General features: G+C 38.7%; 1 protein-coding gene across 1 annotated transcript in view; it reads left to right on the top strand.

The window, feature by feature from the left end:
- The window catches only part of TARS2 (threonyl-tRNA synthetase 2, mitochondrial), a gene marked incomplete in the record, with an annotated part of 833,318 nt that overhangs the window by 381,163 nt on the left and 428,600 nt on the right, over window positions 1-23,555 (top strand).

Below are 23,555 nucleotides of genomic sequence, written 5' to 3'. Positions count from 1 at the left end.
GGTATGTAATACCAACATTCTTCAACAGTATTACAAAATGTAAATGCATTGTCTTCATATTATATTGTTGTCATGGAGCTTTTCTCCCCGGGACTCCATTGAAAACAGGCTCTTCTTGGCCCAATGGACTATCCTGGTAAACAAACTGTAGAATAAAAATAAATAAATAAATAAATAAATACTGTCAGAACATCTTTGGTTGATACTGTTGATGAGATCATCAAGGTTATAGCTGAAAAAAATTAATTTTATGATGAAATAATGGACAGGCTTTTGTGAATTCAGTATGCTGTAGCCTGTCCTGCAGTACATAGTCATGGCCTTCCAAGACTTTATAGCTGATAAGCGGTATGCAGAAATACACATTCCATGGAAATATTACTTCATATTGAGTTTGCAAATGTAAATTTTGTATTTGGTATAATCTTGTAATTGTATTTGCTTTTTAGAGTCTGCAGGGTCAGCACAGCGGCTCCCCTTTCTGAACGTAGTTAAGACATTCATCATCTGTTGGAGATCATATCCTCTGGCCCATTCATTCCTTGGTAGAGATGAGTGTTGGATAGTAGGCAGCAGGCCAATCTGCAACCTTTTACCAGCTTGCATACTCTGTGACAACTGCGCTCAGAAGATACACGTGTTAACCATGCATGCCCAAACTCCCAGCTAAGCAGCTCTTCACTGTGCAGTATGGACACGCTAGACTTCTCACTGCAGGTGATAAACTTGTACTCCTGCAGGTGTCACCAATGTAGAGGACTGAGCTGCCTCCCTTCTCCCAGGTTGGACGAGCTGGTGTTGGCCAACCCCACGCAGTAAGTCGATATGTTAGACCAGGTGTATGGTACAGAGGTTTTGCCAATGATCACACTCCTGATGACATGAGCTTTATTAGTAGTCTAAGCACTGGAAGCTGGTCAGGGAAGGACTGGAATGAGTAATGAGTACAAGCTTGCTTATCCAGGGGGTGCAGAGCTTCACCACGCGAGTTCTTCTGGGTGAGGGAAGGGACGCCAGTGATGGTAAGTCCTGCATGGAAGAGTGGGAATGTGCCTGCCAAGGTTTACATGCACGCTACCTTTGTCTGTTAAAGCATAGACTCACAAAGACCTGCCATAGTAGACATTGCACCATCCTGTCCAGTGAGTGGGGGCTAGGAACATTCAGAAAATTTTCTGACCTCTACTCTCTTCTCATGTCCTAGGGTGCAGGGTTAGGATCAAGGGAACAGATTAGTCTGACAAGGAAATGGACTGAATTGTCCTGGAGATGATTGGGATGGTCAGAAAAAAAGATTATTATATGCTCATATTTTTCACTGACTGTGCTAAGTACAATAACATTCTATAGTGGTTTCGACAAAGGTCGTCAGATCTTGAAGGATCCTGAATGAATTATACGTGAGTTTGTATGTTGTATTACACATGGAGGTAGAGTAGTAGTTGCTTTTGCTTGACAGACTTGTAAAGCGTTTGTATGCTCATGCATGTATCTGTCTGTCTAAGGATTTATCTGTATATGTGTGTATGTATGTCTGTGCAGTCTAACTCATCAAAACATGACTGAAACTTTGGATTTCATCTGTACTGAAGCATTTTTATGGGGGGAAAGACCCCTTGCAACCACCCATGTGAGAAGCTTCATCTCTAGCACCATTTTGCTTGTCTATCCTAACTGCACAGTCATACAACTGTGGACAAACACAGAGAAAGAGTTTAAAAAAAGTTACAGAACTGTGAAAGTGAAGTTGTTCAGTCTCTCCTTCATTCTTACTGATTGGTTCGGAACTGATCCTCAGTTCTCACTCGGCCAACATGCAAAAGCTGGAGGTTTTCAACCATCTCGTGGCCTACTCCCTGTCCCATGATGCACTTGTGCTTCCCCCAGATCTCGTTTGTCGCTGCAACAGATCGTGCATTTCACCAGCTCTGGCTAGGGAAGTTTAAGTTTATTTCTTCTTATTCACTAATTGTTACATTCCTTTCTGTTTATTTTAGCTAGCAGTGCATTAGATTAGTTAGTGGATAGCTAGAGGAGAGTTATCCTCAGTGCTTGTGCACTCCTTTACTTTTAGAATTTTTCTTCGTTGTGTGGCCGGTTTTATTAGACCTAGTTTAAAACTCCCTATTAGTGTCGTTTGCATATATATACATATTTTATAGCTAACTTTATCTTTGTGTGTTCCTTTTAGTTATAGGTACTGTTAAAGCCCATTTTTTCTCAGGGCACTTGACAGCATAGACTTAGAGGCTAATTTTTTTCCTTTTAAAAAAAGCTATTGCCTGTTTACGTTAGAAGGCTTTATAACTTCCTGTGTGTGTGTGTGTGTGTGTGTGTGTGTGTGTGTGTGTGTGTGTGTGTGTGAGTGTGTGCGCGCGCGCATGCGCACTATAGCTTTAGGTTCTGTTAAAGCCCGTTTTTTTAGGGCATCTAGATATATATATATATATATATATATATATATATATATATATATATCTATATATATATATATATATATATATTGCTAGTGTTTCTGCTGTGTGGATTGTTATTTTTGTAGCATGTCTCAGCAAGAAAAATCAAAGTCCGGATTTAAGAAGTGCCCTAAGTGTGGACAAAAGATGTCCATAACTGACGGACACTCAGAATGTGTTTATTGTTTAGGTGAGGTTGGATTTTCATAATACAAGAGTTTCATTTAGGACAAACCTGTCATTTTTACCTAGAGTTTGTTCAGAGACAAATCTCAATCAGACTATAGAATTACCTGTTCTTTTCCCAAAATATACTAATAAGATGGAACATATGCTGCACAAGCTTGATGTCCACAGGCAGCTTTGATTCTGTTTACACAGGACCAAGGACTTTAGAAAATCACAACAGCTGTTCATCTCATTCTCAGATTCAAAGAAAGGTGGTCCAGTAGTAAAACCCACCTTGTCAAAATGGCTATCAGATTGTATCTCCTTTACATATAGTTCTGTTCACATGTCATTACATCAAAAAGTAAAGGCCCATCCAACTAGAGCTGTCTCCACATCTTCAGCCTTTCTGGCCAAGCTACCAATAGATTCCATTTGTACAGCAGCCACGGTGGCTAGGTCTCATACCTTTATCACTCATTACAAGCGGGATAGGGCCTCCAGGGACACGGCTTCCTTTGGTTCCAATGTCCTGAGGAATATACTCCCGTGAGCCACCCGAGAAAGATGGTGCTTGGGACGTTAACCCATCAGTAAGAATGAAGGAGAGATTGAACAACTTCACATAAAGAAGTTATGTACTCACCATAACATTCCATGCAAGTTCATCTCGCCTTCATTCTTATGTCCCACCCTCCTAACCCCCTTCCAGTTTTTTCTTGGGGACCAAGAAGTTGTACAACTCATGGTGGTGTTGGTCATTGTCTGGTTTATTCTTGATATTACTATTACAATTTTTATATGTTATCCTTATGTTAGTTGGTAGCAAACAAGATCTGAGGGAAACACCAGTGCATCATGGGATAGGGAGTAGGCCACAAGCTGGTTGAAAACCTCAAGCTTTTGCATTTTGGCTGAGTCGGAGCTGAGGACCGGCTCCGAACCCATCAGTAAGAATGAAGGCGAGATGAACAACTCACATGGAATGTTATGGTGAGTACATAACTTCTTTTTTTTGCAGTTTGTTTGTTTGTGTCTTTCGGCTTTTCCCGGTTAGGGGTCGCCACAGCGGAACTAAGGTCCGCTAATGATTGGTAGTTGATTTTTATGTGCCGAGTTACCAGCCCCGACGCACAACCTTCAACGAAGGTACGCCCATTCACGCATGTCTCCACACAGATGACGCTCTAGCTGAGAATCGAACTGGACGGTGTCTTACTGTGAGGCGACAACGCTACCGCAGCACCATTTTTTGCAGTAATCATTATACATTTTTTTTCATATGTATAGTCACATGAACTTTTAATTTCAAGAAGTAAGCATTCATGAAGTTAACTTTCACTAAGTTGATAGATCTCAGTATATTTCTATATTTGTACATTACTAGCATGTTTCTGTAAGGTGCTTGGGCCCACACACTGAAATTAAGTTTAAGCTGATTTATCTTGCCCTAGTATCTGCCTCGGAGGGTCTCCAGTGCTAGGTATAGCTGGTATATTCTTCCTTTGTCATTTAATATTTGAAGAAGCTCTCCCTGATGATTGTGGTATCCTTGTCCTCTCATCTTCGCTGGTGGGCAGCTCCTTCCATCAGCCTTGGCCATTGGGACTTCTTTTTAGTTAGGCAAGTATGTGCTCTTGTGTCACTTGATGGCAGTAGGGGTGCCAGATTTTCGTTGTTGCTAGTTTTGCAGAAGGTACATGCTACTAGCAAGTGGCAAACTGGTAAGGTTAGAGTGATAAGTGCACTTCTGCAGTTGGTGTGTGTGTGTGTGTGTGTGTGTGTGTGTGTGTGTGTGTGTGTGTGTGTGTGTGTGTGTGTGTGTGTGTGTGTGTGTGTGTGTGTGTGTTACTTATAGCATTAGGTTCTGTTAAAGCCCGTGTTTGTAGAGCATCTAGATATATATAGTGCTAGTGTTTCTTCTGTGTGGATTGTTATTTTTGTAGCATGTCTCAGCAAGAAAAATCAAAGTCCGGATTTAAGAAGTGCCCTAAGTGTGGACAAAACATGCCCATAACTGACGGACACTCGGAATGTGTTTATTGTTCAGGTGAGGTTCACCTGCACGAGGACTGCTCTATTTGCCATTCCTTTAGCAGTAGAGTGTTGCAGGAAAGGAAGAGTAAGTTGATTACTAGGGGGCTAGTAAAATCTTCCTTCCAGGAATCACTGGACAAAGACAATACCCAGCCATCAATTCATACAAGCAAGGGACACAACCTTGAACCTCTACAGTCAGTTGGGGATTACCATAAATTCAGAAAAGTCTGCCTTGTCTCCATCCAAGCATACCGTTTTTATAGGAGCAGATATAGATACCATTTCCATGACCGTAAAACTTCCACCAGAAAGGGTTTGTGTTCTATGAAAACAGGTCCTTAATCTTCTATCAAAAGAAAAAGCCCCAGCTTAAATGATGTTCAAATTATTGGAGACTATGGCAGCAGCAATCATTTTGATTCCTTTAGGTTGAATGCGTATGCGTATACTACAGTGGCTTCTGTTCACTCAGTGGTCCTTTCAAGAACTTCCAATGTCACATCAATTTGTGATAATGAACTCATGCAAGAATGACCTTCGCTGGTGGCTGACATCTCAACAAATGACAATAGGTCGCCCCTTTGTTCTACCCACTCCCATTGCCACTGTGACCACAGACACCTCCCTGATAGGGTGGGGGGGGGGCATAATCAGGGAACAACAGCCCAAGACACATGGAAGGAACACAAGGCTCACAGGCATATCAGTTTCCTGGAGATACAAGGCAATGTCGAACCCAGAGCTGTTGGACATGCTACACTTAAAGAAATCCCAATCCCTCACAGCCACACGCTCCAGGGATCTAAACCTTGTCATCACAATAAACAAAACATGCTGGAGGGATAGGTTCCTGACCCAGAGACTCCCCAGACTCTGGAATAGATTGCCCATACATATCAAGCAGAGTGCCTCTTTGGTCCTCTTCAGAAGGAACCTTGACGATTGGATGGGAGAAAGGAAATTCACCCCGGGGATCACGTCAGTTGCCCTACTAGACAGGGTTCCAGGGAAGTAAATAGTGTGGGAAGAAATAGCGAGGGAATTGTTATGGCTAGGCTTGTATAGGCCCTAGGGCTGATAGCCTAGTACCAACCTATGAAGCCTACTCAGAGGGGATCTCTGCCTAACATACAAGGCTATGTTAAACCCAGAGCTGTTGGACATACTCCACTTAAAGAAATCCCAATCCCTCTGAGCTACATGCTCTAGGGACTTAAACCTTATCACCACAATAAACAGAACATACTGAAGGGATAGATTCCTGTCCCAGGGACTTCCCATACTCTGGAACAAACTACCTATCTATATCAAACAAAGCACCTCATTAGCACTCTTCAAGAAGAATCTTGATGATTGGATGGGAAATAGGAAATTCACCCTGGGGGTCACCTCTGTGGCTCTGCTCGACAGGGGCACAGGAAAATAATTTTCTTAGGTGGCGAAATCCAGAGTACCTTTTTGGCTAGGCTTATATAGGCTCTAGGGCCAATAGCCTAGTACCTGCCTATGAACCTATGAGAGCAGTACTTCAAGCATAGCAGTCCTTTCAAGACTCCCTTCCTCTAGGGACTATTGCAACTCAGATGGACAACATGTCAGTGGTCTAGTACATAAATAAAGAAGGAGGAACCAGCTCTTACGCCCTATTTTGAGAGGCCCTGAGAGTATGACAGTGGGCAACTTCCACGCAACGCTTTCTGATAGCAACGCACATCCCGGGGAAGTCCAGTGTGATAGCAGACAAATTGAGCAGAGCAGTTCTATTGCCTCACGAGTGGTCCCTGAAACAAGAAGTGGCGGAAAGGATATTCCGCAGATGGGGCCAACCTTGCTGCAACCTCTTTGCAACTCCAACGAACACAAAATGCAACAGCTATTTTGCCCTAATCCCCCCTACGGGAGATTCCCCAAGGGACGCGTTTGTACACAGTTGGCCCCCGGGTCTCCTTTATGCCTTTCCACTGATACACACAGTTTTACAGAAAGCAGAGACTCTGGGAAGGACCATCATTCTAATAGCCCCTTACTGGCCTCATCAGATTTGGTTCCCCTTTCTTCAGCCTCATCTATTGGAAGAACCTTGGATCCTGGACCCAGTTCCAGATCTTCTGATTCATTCATCAGCGCTCTTCATGCACTCAAATTGACAGCTTGGCTGCTCCAATTCCAAGAATTGCCAGTTTTCAGAACCTGTCAGCTGCGGCTCAGCACATTCTAACATCCTGTCATGAATCATCTACCAGGAAGTTATACCTTAGTAAGTGGAAAAAGTTTTCGATATGGGCATGTCACAACATTATTGACCTATGTATGGCTTCAGTTTCATCCATTTTAGTGTTTTTAACCAAACTTTTCAATGCGGGGGCAGCTGCAGCAAACATTAGGGTTCAATTGGCAGCAATTTCTAACTTTCATCTGGGGAATCAGAGTTCTAGTTTCATGTCTCACAGGTTCACTAAAGCATTTCTTGCGGGTACTGTTTATTTGAGACCCCCCCCCCCATATTAAATCCCCGGCTACATCGTGGAATCTAAATTTTGTTCTTTCACTAATCATCCTACCCCCATTTGAACCAGCCTTATCTTATGACGTGAACTATCTATCATGGAAAACCATTTTTCTAGTAGCTATTACTTCTGCTCGGAGGGTTTCAGAGTTACAGGCCTTGTCCATAATACCACCATATTTGGTTTTTCATAATGACAGAGTTTCACTTAGGACAAACCCGTCATTTTTACTTAAGGTTTGTTCAGAGGCAAATCTCAATCAGACTATAGAATTACATGTTTTTTCTCAAAGTATACTAATAAGATGGAACATATGTTGCACAAGCTTGATTTCCACAGACAGCTTTGATTCTATTTACACAGGACCAAGGACTTTAGAAAATCAGAACAGCTCTTCATTTCATTCTCAGATTCAAAGAAAGGTGCTCCAGTGGTAAAAACCACCTTGTCAAAATGGCTATCAGATTGTATCTCTTTTACATATTGTTCTGTTCACACACCATTACATCAAAAAGTAAAGGCCCACTCAACTAGAGCTGTCTCCACATCTTCAGCCTTTCTGGCCAAGCTACCCATAGATTCCATTTGTACATTAGCCACGTGGTCTAGGCCTCATACCTTTATCACTCATTACAAGGTGGATAGGGTCTCCAGGGACTGGGCCTCCTTTGGCTCCAATGTCATGAGGAATATACTCCTGTAAGCCACCCAAGAAAGATGGTGTTTGGGACGCTAACCCATCAGTAAGAATGAAGGCGAAATTGAACAACTTCACATAAAGAAGTTATGTACTCACCATAACATTCCATGTGAGTTCATTTCGCCTTCATTCTTATGTCCCACTCTCCTAATCCCCTTTAATTTTTTTCTTGGGGACCGAGAAGTTGGATAACTCATTGCTTAACTTCTTTTTTTTTGCAGTAACCCTTATATATATTTTCATATGTATAGTCACATGAACTTTTAATTTCAAGAAATAAGCATTCATGAAGTTAACTTTCACTAAGTGATAGAGCTCAGTATAATTCTATATTTATACATTACTAGCATGTTTCTGTAAGGTGTTGGGCCCATGCACTCAAATTAAGTTGAAGCTGATTTATCTTGACCTAGTATCTGCCTTGGAGGGTCTCTAGTGCTAGGTATAGCTGGCAATAGTCTTCCTTTATCATTTGATATTTGAAGATGATCTCCCTGATGATTGTGGGATCCTTGTCCTCTCATCTTCGCTGGTGCGCAGCTCCTCACATCAGCCTTGGCCATTGGGACTTCTTCTTAGTTAGGCAAGTATATGCTCTTGTGTCACCTGATGGCGATAGGGGTGCCAGATTTTCATTGTTGCTAGTTTTGCAGAAGGTACATGCTACTGGCAAGGGGCGAACTGGTAAGGTTAGAGTGATGAGTGCACTTCTGAAGTGTGTGTGTGTGTGTGTGTGTGTGTGTGTGTGTGTGTGTGTGTGTGTGTGTGTGTGTGTGTGTGTGTGTGTGTGTGTGTGTGATGTCACTGGCAATGATGGCAATGTCACTCGCTTTGGGTCTATATACAAGCATGGAAATTGCTGTAAAAGATGCTAGATGCTAATTTCTGTAGTATAACTCTAAACAAAGACCCTATCAAGGATAGTTTTCTAAGTAGATTTGATTGATAACAATAAAAACATATCTGATGTAGGTTAGTTAACCTGTTTGATTGCCCCTTGATTTGGTAGTTCTTCTTCACCAATAATAATTCAAACTTTTTTCCTGTAAAAATCTCTCTTAAAAAATGAATGATGTGAGTATATTTTTTATTTGCTGTCACCAGTAAAGTTATTTGTCATCATGCTTAAGTATCACATCAAGTGTCCATGCATCATCTTTACCGTTATTGTCTAAGAAAAAAACTACAGTATTAATGGCTACCAAAAGTGTAAGAGGTTCAGCCCATCTACTTGAAGTTGAGGGAGGAAAAGTTGCATGACCCACTTCTTGAAAATGGCAGTTATGCTCATGTGAGGACTGGTGGAAGAGTTCTTCTAGCAGTCCCTGACATATGCCACACCACTGTGTTAAGGACAGACACCCAAACAACAGGTCAAGCCTCAACCTCCTCAAGGTAAGTCTAGTATTCAGCTAATCTTGATGGTCCCTGCAGTGTTGAGAGTTCACCCTACACTGGTGTGCGCTCAGGCCGAAGCTGTACCTTGGTTGAGGACATTTTTTTTTATCAGATGAGATGCTTTCATGGCTTCCACTGTCAGGGTTGTATTCTGATGTTCTTGAACTATTCTACTTCTGGATGTTTGGCCGTAGTCCACAGGTCACCACCATGTTGTGAGTCTTCAGTTTCTGGACTGAGGACTAAGAACTCTCCTTCTGGATCTGGTTCCAGGCCTGCATTAGCCAGCAGACAGAGGTCAAGGAGGGTTATTCTTGTCACCCTTTACCAAGACTTGTGCTACAGTGCCTAGACGTAAAGTAGATGTTTAGTGTCTGGTCAGAACTTGGGTCATGGGCATGGGAAGGCATCAGTAAGGATTTAGATCAAAAACCGGCACTAGGCCCAGTGCAGAACTGTTCTCAGTGTATGATTTATACTTCCATCTACTCATAAACTTTGTCCTTACACGACTCAACTATCATATCTTTCCCACTTAGACAACATACGTCTTTAATTATCACAGAGGCACCTCACTTTCTAAATGGGACCTGCATTGATTTGTTGTATTATATTGTGCTGCTGTTATTGTATTTATAGTATTATATTATTAGTAGTAGTGTGTAAGTTACCATGAATGAATGCCACAGATGTATGTGCTTGTTTTATGATTCTCTTTCATGTATTATTTTGTGTTTCTGTTTTTATAACTTGTTTCGTGTCTTATTTTAACTCTGAAGCTTTTCTCCCCAAGTCTCTGCTGAAAAGGGGTTCAATGCCTAGTCAGACTTTTCAAGTAAACAAAGGCAAATAAGTATTACAGTTGTATATATTTGTTTATAGTTGTTACATTTTTGTTAGGTGCTGATGGTATTTTGTTGATTCGGATGTTTATTACACTTTTGCTCTCTGACTTTCTTTTTATTCCTGAAACTGAATTTGGCCTCTTGTGATTAGTGCTGTACCCTGGTAAACAATAATTTAAATAAAAAGTAAAAATAAAAGTAATAAAAAGTAAGAATAAAAATACTGTCTTTGACTAGAAAATGATACAACATCATTTCATGATTTACTGATTCCCAGCGTCAGTCACATATGTGCCCTTGTGTAGTGTTAGAACTTCAATAGTCAGGGTCAGGGTGCTTTCTTGCTGTTTAAGATCCTGTGAAGACTTAAGAGGATCTCAAAGTCATTGTTTTACTTCCAGGTGCCCTCCCCCCTGCCTGCTGACCATCAAGAACACCCTCTATTGGACTGAAGCCCATTTGTTCACTAGAGATGAGGGAATCCATCAGATCCCCTGTGGTGAGAGTGGTCTGGAGTGACCATCATCCAAGCAAACATTGGGGAACTTGTATCACTGCAGTGTGAGCTATTTTTTTTTTAAGGCCTTGACCCCCTCCCCTTGTGTGATGACCTAGTTGCCTACATCATCGTGGGGGCTACCAATACCATGCTGTCAGCTTGCTGAGAGACTGTGTTTAGGTTTTTCTCTGCACTGGTCCCCACCCTTTCAACTCCTTCTCAGGATGGACCAACCTATCTCATACCCATATCATCGAGCACCCAAACTTCTAATAGAACCTGCATCATAATCAGGGCTTTATCTCTCTATACAACAGCCATAGCTGATCTTGAGCAAATGCCACGTAGCCATCATATTACCTCCAGTCCATGTTCCCCACGGATGATGTGTCGAGGAACAAGTTAGCTTGGTTGTAAGCCTCTTTTTGTGTCCACTGTTGTGTCTGCACAAATGTCTGAGGAAGAAACCTAAGGAGTCTTCAGTTTTCCTGCTATTGGAGACCATCATTCAGGATGTTATTGAGGTAACCATGAGACATTCTTAGTATGCCTTATCAGCCCCCAAAGAAGCTAATGCCCTTTACAAGCCACCATGTTTGTTGTCATGTCAGTAAGCAGTTGAGTCCATTAAGTGTCCAGGAGGCCAGAGCATTCTGCCACTTTGCCACCTGATGTACAACCCAGAGCTTTAAACATTGTAGCATAAAATTCTCATGTCTTTCTCTTGCCTTTCCAAGTTCCATTCACACCTAGTGGGCACCACAGTGGATAAGTTGAGGACCTTATGGAATCTGGGTCAAGAAAAAAATGCTGTGAGAATTTGTTTACAATTTCTGTAGTGGGATACTGTGTGTCTTGTAATTTGGCTGCGCCAGTCCCTTAGCTAGAGCTGCATACTCAGGTGTTTTGCTGTGCAGGATCGGATGGCTGAAGTTGCCTTCCATGGAGGAGTAACTTAAAATCATGGATGTCTGTTTCTTGCAGGAAGTACCATCTGATCAGCCATGCCAAGATCTGCTTGATGAACTTTTGAGGAAGAAAAAGGCTCTCGTTTCTAATAATCCTCCTCTTGTAACCTCCTTCCCATCATTTTTCTGGACATATCCAACCACAAAAGAGAAAAGTCCACTATGCCCAAGGAAGGACCTTAAGCATCACATGATTGTGTCTCCTCTGGTGCTGAGTTAAGAGGGTGACTTTTTTGCTATCTCAGTGTGGGGATACTTGTTTATATCTCTGTATAACAATTCTAATGTCATACTTAAATTACTGATCAGACAACTCCTTCAGATTCAAGTCCCAAGGCAGAGTACAATATTCCTAAACAAAGTACATAGTCCCTTATAGGGAATGTGTGCACAGTGCTTGATACATGGACATGACTTTGAGATTTTTAAACTTGAATCACCCCAGAGCCAGACTGTCTGCTCACTGAGCTCAGACAAAACAGTCACAGGGATGGATCACATAAGTATATTATAAATTATTGCTGCATTCCCAACTATACTGAGTGCTCTCTTCACTTGATGCAAAGTCTTTTATTTTAACAAACCATATTATTTTCTTTTTCATTTTACATGCATCACAAATCTTTCTTTGTAACTGTCATCATTTTAACATTACATACATTGCTCATTTCCTGCCGTCCCTTAAACCTCACCTCTCTTCCTGGACATTATTGTGCATGTATTGTTCCCACACATTCCATTTATTTAAATGTAATTAGCTCCTTCCCTTTTCTAAAAATCCCTCTTTTAGTTGCTTTATCTTTTTTATAATAATCAACACTTCAAATACAGTTGGTATATATTTTACTTTCCATTTTTATTAATTTTTTTGTTAGCCTACAGAATTAAACTTAACAATGAATTAATGTAATTAATTTAAATTAATTAATTTAGGGGTTTGGTTGTACCCCTTCTTAAATTTCTAACTCTGCCTGGACTACACCCACAAAAACATCAACTCTCTCCTATTCTGGGCTAATAGGATCTCTCCTTTTCTATCCAGGCCTGTAGAAATGCTGTAGGTAATGATATCTTACTGGCTCAACTAGCATATTGTTTCCCACTATTTGCTGCACCTTCTGAAATAAATATGTCTACTATTCGATTCATTTCAAATGCCATTTGCAGATTAATCACTCTTTCTCCAAGAAATGAACACACTGAAAAAGCTAACTGGCTATCTGTGAAACAATGCAGTGAATTTCTACTTGCCTTTCAACTATTTAAACTTATCAAGAATGACAACTTCCCTCTACTTGTTTTCAGACTATTCACAGATGCACCAGTATATGACCTTAGTCATCTTAACCATTCATTTCTTCTCCAACCCCCCCCCCCCCCCAAAAAAAAAAAAAACTAGGCTTCACTGCACAGACCATTCTTTCTAATTCTTTGGTTCGAAACTATGGGAATCTCTCCCTTTTTTTTTATTTTTTTATTTTTTTAAAGATCATTTCTCTTACCAAATTTTCCATTCACAAATAAAAACACATTTCAAGACTGAAGAAAAATTCAACTGCTATCTCTCTGGTCACATAACTTTACCTCTTAATTCCCTTCTTCTGTCTACATGTCTTGCTCTGACTGTATTTTTGATTGTGGGTCTTTCAACATGCCAGGTCTGGTGCTACTATATATTTAATGTATGTGTATACTGTGGTTTTCAGTCACTCTGTATATAATGTCATTTATCCATTGCCTTTATACCCTTAGGCCAACTGTGATATTCACTTTATAATATGTGTGTGTATATGTATGTATAAACACACACACACACACACACACACACACACACATATATATATATATATAGAGAGAGAGAGAGAGAGAGAGAGAGAGAGAGAGAGAGAGAGACATATGCATGTATAATTGTATTTTATCATTCTCTCTACATATATCATGTATCTACCCTACTAATTTTCCTTTTTTTAACAGTGGCTTCTGTTCCAGGTTCAACTAACAACTCTATTAGAGCAATTATTTAATTTAGGATCCCCCTATCCCTTTCTCTTTGGCTGTACTCTGCTGTCAGTCGCTGGTAGGGAAAGAAGTCTCTAGCTTGCTGTCCAAACATCATCTTGACCTCATCCTACTCTTTTACCTTTGCTTCTCTTGTAATTAGCTCTGGACATATTGGTTCCTTTGCCATATTTCTCCAGGAAATTCCAGACCCCTCTTGCCTATTTTCTGTACTTCTGCTTGCAGTTATCACTGTTGGCAAGATATCCTTTCTAATCATGCTGGCATAGTTCTTAGAATATTTTCTGCTACTTTGTGAATATAATATTCTGTATGGTTGTTCTCCTTATTATTCCACTGTCCTTGTTTTGTGAACTACCCCCTTTCTTCATCATTGTCCCTTTCCACTTTGAATTATAACCTTCTGCTTGTGTTGATATGTGTAGATACACACACACACACACACACACATATATATATATATATATATATATATATATATATATATATATATATATATATAAGCCTTAACTGTGTAGCTATAAAGTATCCCTTCGGATCAGATCCTAAACCACTGTGTTCTATTGGAAAGATCAATTCATCCCACTTAACTCTTGCCCTCTTCCTCTTCCGCCTGACCTGTATATAAAACTAAAGGGACTAAAAACATTTTCGCTGCTTGTATCTTACTATCCATATCCATAAACAAGAGCTTCTGGTTTCTCAGTTTTTCTGTTTTTTGTTTAGTTTCTTCCCATATATCCTTAGCTGCCACAACAGAAGCCTGTCCATCTTATCATGTCTCCATAATTATGGGTATTTCTGAACCAATTTGTGTTTGTGTACATGATGTACAGCTATAATCTTTGTTTTATCTTTATTAATTTTATATCCCAAATACACTTGAGACTGTCTCAGGGTATTCCACAACACTGAGATGTCCTTTTCTGGATTTAATGGGTACAAATTAATATCTGCAAATAAAGTCAACTTTTCTTGATTACCATACCAATTATATCCCTGCATTTGTAAGTCCCTTATTTTCTTTGCCAGTGGCTTTAAATAGTAAAACAAATAAAGGGGAAAGAGGACACTCCTTCCTGGTTCCTCTTTTCAAACACAGCTAATCAGAAAAGAACTATCCCACTTTAATTCTTGCTTCTGACCCTTCATATGTCCTCCTAATTAAGCATGTTATTGTATCAGGGAATGCAGATGCTTCCATTGCCCTACTCATAAAATCCTGTCTTACTCTGTTGAATGCTTTCACATGTTCATAGGAGATTACTAGGCTAATGGCTTGAGCCCTTACAAGGCTAGTGAGTTTAGCCAGATTTTACCCAATTTTCTATCCCCAGGGGAAAGATAACAAGGGTCAGCAAGCAGGGTTTTGACTATTTTTACAGACTGCCTCTGTCCATAAGAGACCTGGGCGAAACCCTGGGATTGACTTTGTGATTTTCCATCCATTAATCCAGATTGCACTTGAAGAGGGTTGGGGAAGGGCTCTGCTTTGTTAATTTTATATTCCAAAAAGATTTGAGACTAAAAAGACTGTCTAAGCATCAAGAACTGCCAAAAGCAGCAATATTTTCTTACATTCTGCTTCTCTATAGATCATCTTTGTTCTGTTAATGTTGTCAAATATTTTAATGGCATTCACAAAACCACATTGATCCATATCTGTCAAATTTGGCAACACATTTGCCATTCTTTTAGGTAGCATGAACATAAACACTTTATAATCATGGTTTAAAATTGAAATGGATCTATATGAAGCTGGGTCTGATGGGTCTTTACTGTCTTTGGGTAGTACAGCTATGACAGCTTTCTTCCAAGTGGTTGGTGCTCCCCTCCTTTTAAAATAATGTTGAAATATTCCAGATCTGTATCACTTTCATTCCTCTTAAGTTGCAAACTTCCACAAGAATACCATTTGTTCCTGGAGACTCCTGGAGATGGATTGTACATAACTGTTTTTATCTCATCTTCTCATATCTTAACTATTAGTCATTGAGCTTTAATCTGTCTCTAACCTTGGCATAATTAAGTCTTCCATAAATATTTCCATTCGTGCTATTTCTTGCTTTCCACATTCCACTGCTTGATATAAATTTTCAGCAACAAACTCAAAGGATGAGGAATAAAAAACTAAAAAATAAAAATCATCAACTGGTAGGCAAACGAAGGAGAGAGCAGATGATTAAAAACACAACTGGTTTTTATATTAGTGCTTTCGTCCCGAAGGATTTCTTCATAATAAAACCATGCTTAAAAATGTCAGTTTATATACAGAATTCTAACAGTAACAGCCTCATTAACAAATTCATTCAAATTAGAAAACTAGCATTTGTTTAAAGAAACTGTCACATTTACAAAAAAACAGTTAATACATATAGTGTCATTAAGTCCAGAGTGTTTGTCAGATTGCATTCTTGGTTAACATATATTTCTTTCCTTAGCAATGTGTCCTGACACAGGAAAATACAATTTTTTGAAACAAGAACAGGTCAAAGTATGCTTATACAATGCATTATTGTTGTCTATAGACCTGATAGAATACAAGTGTTCCTTGATCCTGTTGAACAGTTTCCTGGTGGTCATGCCAATATAAAATGCTTCAGAGTGGGAGCAAATGGCAATATAAACCAAATTCACTGAATTACTTGCAATCATACTAGGAATTAATTCTAATACTTCTTTACATAAGTGAAAGGCTTACTGATGGACCCTCATAAATAAAATTTCACACACTGCAAAATTCACATTTATTCATGCCGTAATTGTTCATAGTGCAAGGTAAAACTTTTTTGTATCATCATTTTCTAGGTATTGCTTAATAGACCTAGATCTCTTACACACAAAACTGTGAGATGTTCCAACAGCCCTGCATACATTAGGATTACCATTAAAAATTCTCCAATTCTGACCAATAATTTCTTTTATGTCCAAGTCATGCATAAAATAAAGCTGTTCATAAATTTCTTTCTAGTGCCACTAGCTCTTTTTACTAGCATGCCTCCTTCTAAAATGGGGGAAAACTTGTCTTTTCTGTTTAATTTCCTGTGCAGTATTTTCTAATAAATTCAGTTATAGCCTCTGTGTTAGACTATCCCGGTCAACAAATGTAAAATAAAAAAAAAATAAAAATAAATAACATTATAATGTAAATCTACAATGTTTTGCCTTCTTTGCTACTTTATGATACTTTCCTATTAGAATTCTTGAATCATTACTATTTTTACAAACTTAGCTTTTATCTTCACTGTTAATGCAAATGAAAAATATTTGTATTACATGTATTCTCAATCATGTTTATTTCTACTCTATTCAATAATTTTTTTTTGAGCTTTTCTTCCTGGGTCTCTGCTGAAAACAGGCTTCTGGCCCAGTCCAACATTACCTGATAAACAAATGTAAAATAAGTAAATATGTAAATAAAAAATAGTCCAGGTAACTGTTGGAAAAACAAGGTTTTCCATAGATGTTACCTGAAAACTTTTTGGTAACCTCATTCCAGCTAACAACATCTAAAAAGGATGCTGTCTTCCCTGCATCACTCAAAGTAAAGGTTAAGAATTCAACACTGCTATTAACTTCCTGAATATACTGTTCTACTCTTTCAATAGAAACATCAATAAAAAAAAAAAAAGATAATCAAGAAATCTTTTGTACATTTTTACGTGTTCTACAAAAAATGGAATAGACTAGAGAACCTCTGTTTCCCACCACCCCATATTGGCAAAGGATGGTGCTACAGTAACCCCCATACTAACACCCTTCCTTTGCTGATAGTACTTATCATTAAAGGTAAAAAATTGTTCTCTAGCTTAACTTCTGTCAGTTCACAAATTGTACTGATGGTGTCACATGAAAAATTGGTGAATTTAGCCAGAAATAATCTCATAAATTCCAAGCCCTCTGTGATGGGAATGGTAGTGTAAACAGACTTCACATCTAGTGTAAAGAAGGTAAGCTGTGAAGCATCAGTATTAAACTGCTTTACCCCATCAAGAAAATACCACAAGTCTTTTATGTAATTATCCAGCTTCTGGACTAAATGATTTAAAAACATGGTCCAGAAACACAGATATACTTTCAGTAACACTACCAGCAGCTGACGCTATTGGCCTGAAAGGCAAAGGGAAACTTTGGCTATGAATCTTCGGTATGCCAAATAAAGCTGCTATTTTTGTGTTTTCATCCACAAGAAATTGAAAGCATTCAGGGGAAATGGAGCCATTAGCTAATACATCTAATGAAACATTGTATGTATGTGTATATGTGTATGTAGTATATGTATATATATATTTCCATTTCTTGCACATAATCAGTTTGATAATGATCAGAGTGCTGCCTTTGTCAGCTTTCGTGGACCTTAAAGCTAATCTGGAACTTAGCTCAATTAAAGCATTTTTCTAGTTTAGTTAGATAATAACATGAGCACAGTATCCTGCTCACAAATATTATAACAAGCATAAATAGTAGTTTGAAGTGCAGGATTAAAAGTGCTAGGCTTTTTAAATGGACATACAGTCTGAAGTTCAATGTCCTTAAATATGTAAGCTAAATTCAGTTTCCTACAAAATAATTGAAGATCTGATAAGGTATAACTAACATTTGTTCTCTTAGTAGGAGCAATCGATAAACCTTTTTTTCAAAACATTGATGTGTACTTCCAAATTGTTTCTTAGTAAAGTTAAAAATATTGTCAGTTAATATATGAAAATGTCCCCAAAAAAGCAGTCTCAAACTCAGTATTTAGCGATTCTTCATCCATTGCCTCCCTCCGCCTTGATGGTTCTGCCTCTCTTGGCCCGATGGCATTCTCTGATAGGTTGTTACAGATCCTGTGCCTGAAAGATGAGACATCTGTTGGTTTGCAAGTCTCTGACCTCCGTACTTGTTCCTGGACTAAAAAAAAAAAAAAAAAAACTTTGCGCCCGTCAGTAGCATTGGTTTGCCTACCAATGGATGACTTTTATTTTTTTAGTTTTTAGTTTTATACAAATTTTCACAAAATTTCTGGAACATCTCTAATACCTGTTACAGAATCTCTGGTTATTTTTCTTGTTATAGGCTCCGTAAGTTTGTTGATCTATTTATTTTATTTATTTTGCATTTGTTTACTGGGAAAGTCCAACTGGAACGAGGTCCATTTACAGCGGAGTCCCGGGAAGAAAAGATCCAGAGCAACATAATTACAACAAAAAAAAATTCTGTGCAGTGGTATTTATACAATCAAACAGATATATCATACAATAGTTTGTTCTAGGCAAGCTTAGCTTATACATAGTAGACCCTGGATGTCAGTGTTGGTAGAACAAAAACACACATTGAGTGATGCAAAAAAAAAAAAAACTGATGGCATTAAGGAGACATTTCGCAAGATAAAATATAGTAGGCCCTGTATGGGAGTATTTGAGTACTATATATTAGAGATGATAAGTAGTATAGAGAGAAGGGTAGCAAGATTTGGAGGAGAGCAGGAAAGCATTTATGAAATGCAAGGACAGAGCCATGACTGCAAAAGGTGCTGACGTTTTCTACTTAAGTTGTGTTAAAAGTTTTTGTTCTCTGGAGTTTTCAAAAATAGTTGCTTAACAGCAGTCTTTCTTAACTCATGCATATTATCCAAATACTCTCTTATTTTCTCTTTAGCACTCTGCAGTTGCACCTCTTTTTGTTATGTGAGATCCCCCTTATTCTGCAATACTTTAACCTTTGTTGCCTATAATAATTCTCATTCCCTCTTAACCATACCACTTTCTCTTTTTTATTTCTACTTTATTTTAAACTCTACTTTAATTTTACCTCACTCACTAGCTATCCCTTCTGAAAAAATTTCTATATTCTGTATTAACTCTCAGATAATTTCCACTACCCACTCCTTAAATTTCTCTCTGTCTCACAGGTACATGGGGAAAGTGTCACTATCTCATTTTTACTTAATTACCCTGCATTTTATCCTAGTTTTTATTGGTGCATGATCTTAAACCATTATTAAATAGGTGTCAAAGCTTTCAGTTAAATGCACATATTCTTGTGAAATGTAGTTTCTTTCCTCTCTAGCCCAATTATTGTAGCTTTGGGAATCATAGGAGGTTACTAGGCTACTGGTCCTGAGGTCATTATAAGCCTAGCCAAGAGTTTAGCCCATGTTTAGACAAATCAGCACCCAAAGCCCCTGTCCAGCAGGGACACGGGTGGAATCCTAGGGGTATTTTTTCTTTCCCCCATCCAGTTATCCAGGTTGCACTTAAAAAGGGGTAAAGAGGTGTTCTGCTTGATGAGGAGAGTGAGTCTATTCCATCGATGGGAGAGTCTCTGGGACACAAATCTGTCCCGCCAACAAGTCTTGTTGATTTCACAGACCAGGTTGAGGCCATGTGCGCAGGTTACTCGAGTGGAGCTTGACTTGCGAGTATGCAGCAATTCCATCAAGGTGGGGTCCGTGATTGAGGAGTCTGTATGAAACTGCGTAGAGGGATAGGGCTTTTAGCGTATCTGTGTATGGTAGATGTTTGAGGCCTTGGATTCTCCTGGTGAGGAACCTCTGTGGTCTCTCCAGCTGCTGCATGTGCTTTGTGAGGTACATGCCGAAAGGGGCATTGTACTCAGTAATGGGCATTATAAGGGAAGAATACAGGGATATTATGACCTCCTTGTCCATGGATGAGATACTCTTACTTATGAGGTGAGCCATGTAGAAGGCTTTCCATACAACAGAAGCAACATGGTGGTCAAAAGTTGCTATCAACCTGGGTGCCCAAATCCCTCATGACTGATTGCTTGCTTAGGGTGTTGTTATTAATGTGATAATTTGTGAGGACATCACTCTCCCCAAAAGGGATGATGATGCATTTTTTGGTATTCATCTTGAGGCCATGTTTCTGGCACCAGTCATTTGTGTGAGACCCTCTTGGAGGATGTCCACATCACTAGGGGAATTGATGACAGCACCAGCTTGCAGTCATCTGCAAACTTGGTCAGCCATAGCCCACTGGTTTTGGCTGCACCTCAGAAAAGTGTATCCAAAATAACAGAGGCTCCAAGACTAAACGCTGGGGTACTCCACTTGTTACGGGTCTACTACTTGAGGTGGCATGTAAGGTTTGTTAAATTCCTGTTTAATTGATATTTTCCATGTTGTATAATATTTTCATAAATTTCTTCAGAAATCTTTTTTGTTATATTTTTCCTTCTAGGTCCCCCTGATTCACCCTTACTATTGCAAATCAGGTACCAGTCCCCACCTATAAATAATATTTCCTGTTAAAAGCCGATGATGTCTTCCTAAGTTTTCTTAGGCTCCATAATAATTTTTGTTGGAATATAAATATATACCAGCATAATCTTCCTTCCTTACCAATAGCCCCTTACTACCACAAATGTACCATTATTGTTTTATTTCCTCTTCTATCACTGTTGTCTATCACCTTTTCAGCAATCAGTATTATTACTCCCCTTTCCTTTGTGCCTGATATTCTTTTGAATATCCATCCCAAAATCATTTCTTTGTCAAATTCACATGCCTACTGCATTTCATAATATAATTAAACTGTGTTTCCTTTTTGTCTATACCTGTAAGGCCATTTATGTTGTAAGATAATATGGATAGCATACCCATTATGATAAAAAATGCTATTGTTCCCACCTAATGTACATGGCATTTTTTGTATTGTATTTCCAACTTTTGTCTTACATTCACACACTAATGCTTTGCAGTCTGATCTTTTGTACAAGTTGTTTATTCTCATTTCCATTTAAACATATGTCAGATTTTTCAAGATTTGTTGTTTTAATGAAAACCGTCAAACAAAAAAGTAAATACTTTTTTTCAGAACACCTCTGTCCTCTATTAACTTAGAATAGATGCACAAAACCGTGTACTTCAAAAAAATGACATTTAATGCTCCAGATAGGAATACTTGGCCTAAGTTGACAGTTGCACCCAGAGGCATTACCTAACCTAAAATTAAGGTTAACCATGGTAAAATGCATGTTACACCTCATGTTCCTACATTCCCACATACACTGATTGATGTATGTTCTTTTCTTATCTCCTTTCCCTTCCCAGATGTGAAAAAACAGCCTGTGTCCTTTTCAGAAAACATTAACTTTAGCCATAATAAAAAAGCACTGGGTATATTTAAATAAACCCAAATTGTACACTGTTCTGTTAAATGCATTAAATTATTCAGACTGCTAGAGAGGCTGCTGTTTCTTATTCACTTCCCATAATGTTTAACTATATTTTTCACTGAACTGCTTGACAGTGTAACTTTAAATTCTACAGTTCCCCAGTAAAGAATGCTCAGAACTCACTAGATTACTTGCTTGCACCTACAGTCAGCTCCTCTCCATGTAAAAGTAGCCAGTTGTGAGAAAGAGAGTGGGAAAAAGTGCACAGTTATCATCTCTGCAGGTATATGAAGGAATCTTTGTCAGTTTCACTCAGAACAGAATGTAGAACTGCCTTCAGCTGCAGATGTCTTGACTCCTACTGGGAATATTTGTTAATGGCAAAAACAAGCTAATATCTTTGCAGATGGTAGGAGATTAGCACGTTTCATGGTCTTCATAATTTTGTCATACTTTTTTTTAAGTATATTTGCTTACAAAAACATTTGTTTATAGCTTAAGCCAAGGGTATTAATCTGGACATCCACCATTGTAAAAACAAGAGAAATTATCTTAATTCTACATATAGTATAATCAGTGTATTTTGCACCCCAGCAGCCCAAAATCACAGCATATTAACATAATCTTGCTTCTCTTCAACCTTTCTCCTCTTGTTATATTGTAAATCCTATATTTCTTGCAATTAAAAATGTACTTGTTTACTTTAATATCTTTAAAAGTGAAAAATGAAAAGTCTCCCCCACATTTAAACCCCCTGGTACATATTATACAAAATTGCTTTACTATATATCATAAAACGCAAATAAGAGCAAAAATGTTTTACTTGGAGATATGTTTTCCTTTTAAACATTAATGACATAAAGTGGGGAATATGCTTTAGAGTCTTCCCACAAGTTTATTGGTCATCAAAAGTCCGGTCTTTCTCAGCCACTTTTTTCTTGCAAAGCCATGTTCCAGAAATGTGGCTAATGCTTTATTGTCTTCCATTTATTCACCAACTTCAGTGTTGCTAGTTTTCATCCTGTTCATCTCCATCTCCCAACATCAAACTCTGGTTCGAGTTCAAGGTACTCCTGATTCTTCTAGTCAAACCCTGTGCTTTTTTTCTGTCTCTCAAGCATTTTCCTTTGGAAGATTGGAAAATATTTTACTGGCAAAGTCTCTCTATGTTGGATAACTTTTTTTTAATTTCCTCTTTAGCCTGTTTTGCATCCAAAAATATCTTCATTCCTCCAGGAAAAAAGTGTTCTGAAGACAGCTGGATACAGAAGCTTGGATCTCTTTTGCCAGATGTACAGTGAATAATCATTTTCCACAAGCATTCTGCTGTTTCCAATTTTTTTATTCTTTTCCTTTCTGCCAGATTTTTGTCAGGATCCAACTATTCCTGCTGGTGTGCTTGCATCTTTACTAATAGGTAGGACTTGGCTGCTTTTTCCTGACCAGGTTTAAAGCAAACACTTACTGTGCCCTTTCAGTTAACAAAACCTGCTGTTGAATACTAGTTCAGTTGCTTATTTGTACTTTCATAAAATTAATACAGTTTGCTCTTTTCAATTTCTCTGTTACAGCAGAAAATCTCAGGTTTTCTCTGCATGTTCTGCCTTCTAACTGTACTATTTTTGAAATGGCTCTTCTCAAGAGGCATCCTACTAATCTAGCCTTTTCTTTATTTCACCCTCTGAATGGTTATTTAAAGCCTCTTCTACTTTTTTCTATCCTTTTATTTCATTTTGATATATTCCTTCATTGTTTCATTTATTTTATTTTAATCACCTCTAAGTCCGTCTGATTTAATTTTTGGCTAAATTACTGTAAGCCCTCTCTTGTA

This window comes from Protopterus annectens, chromosome 8.part0 (assembly GCF_019279795.1).
Source record: "Protopterus annectens isolate FY-2018-M chromosome 8.part0, PAN1.0, whole genome shotgun sequence".
NCBI classification, from domain to species: Eukaryota; Metazoa; Chordata; order Ceratodontiformes; family Protopteridae; genus Protopterus; species Protopterus annectens.
The sequence above is the reverse complement of the archived record's forward strand: the minus strand, read 5'-3'. Positions and strand labels throughout refer to the sequence as shown.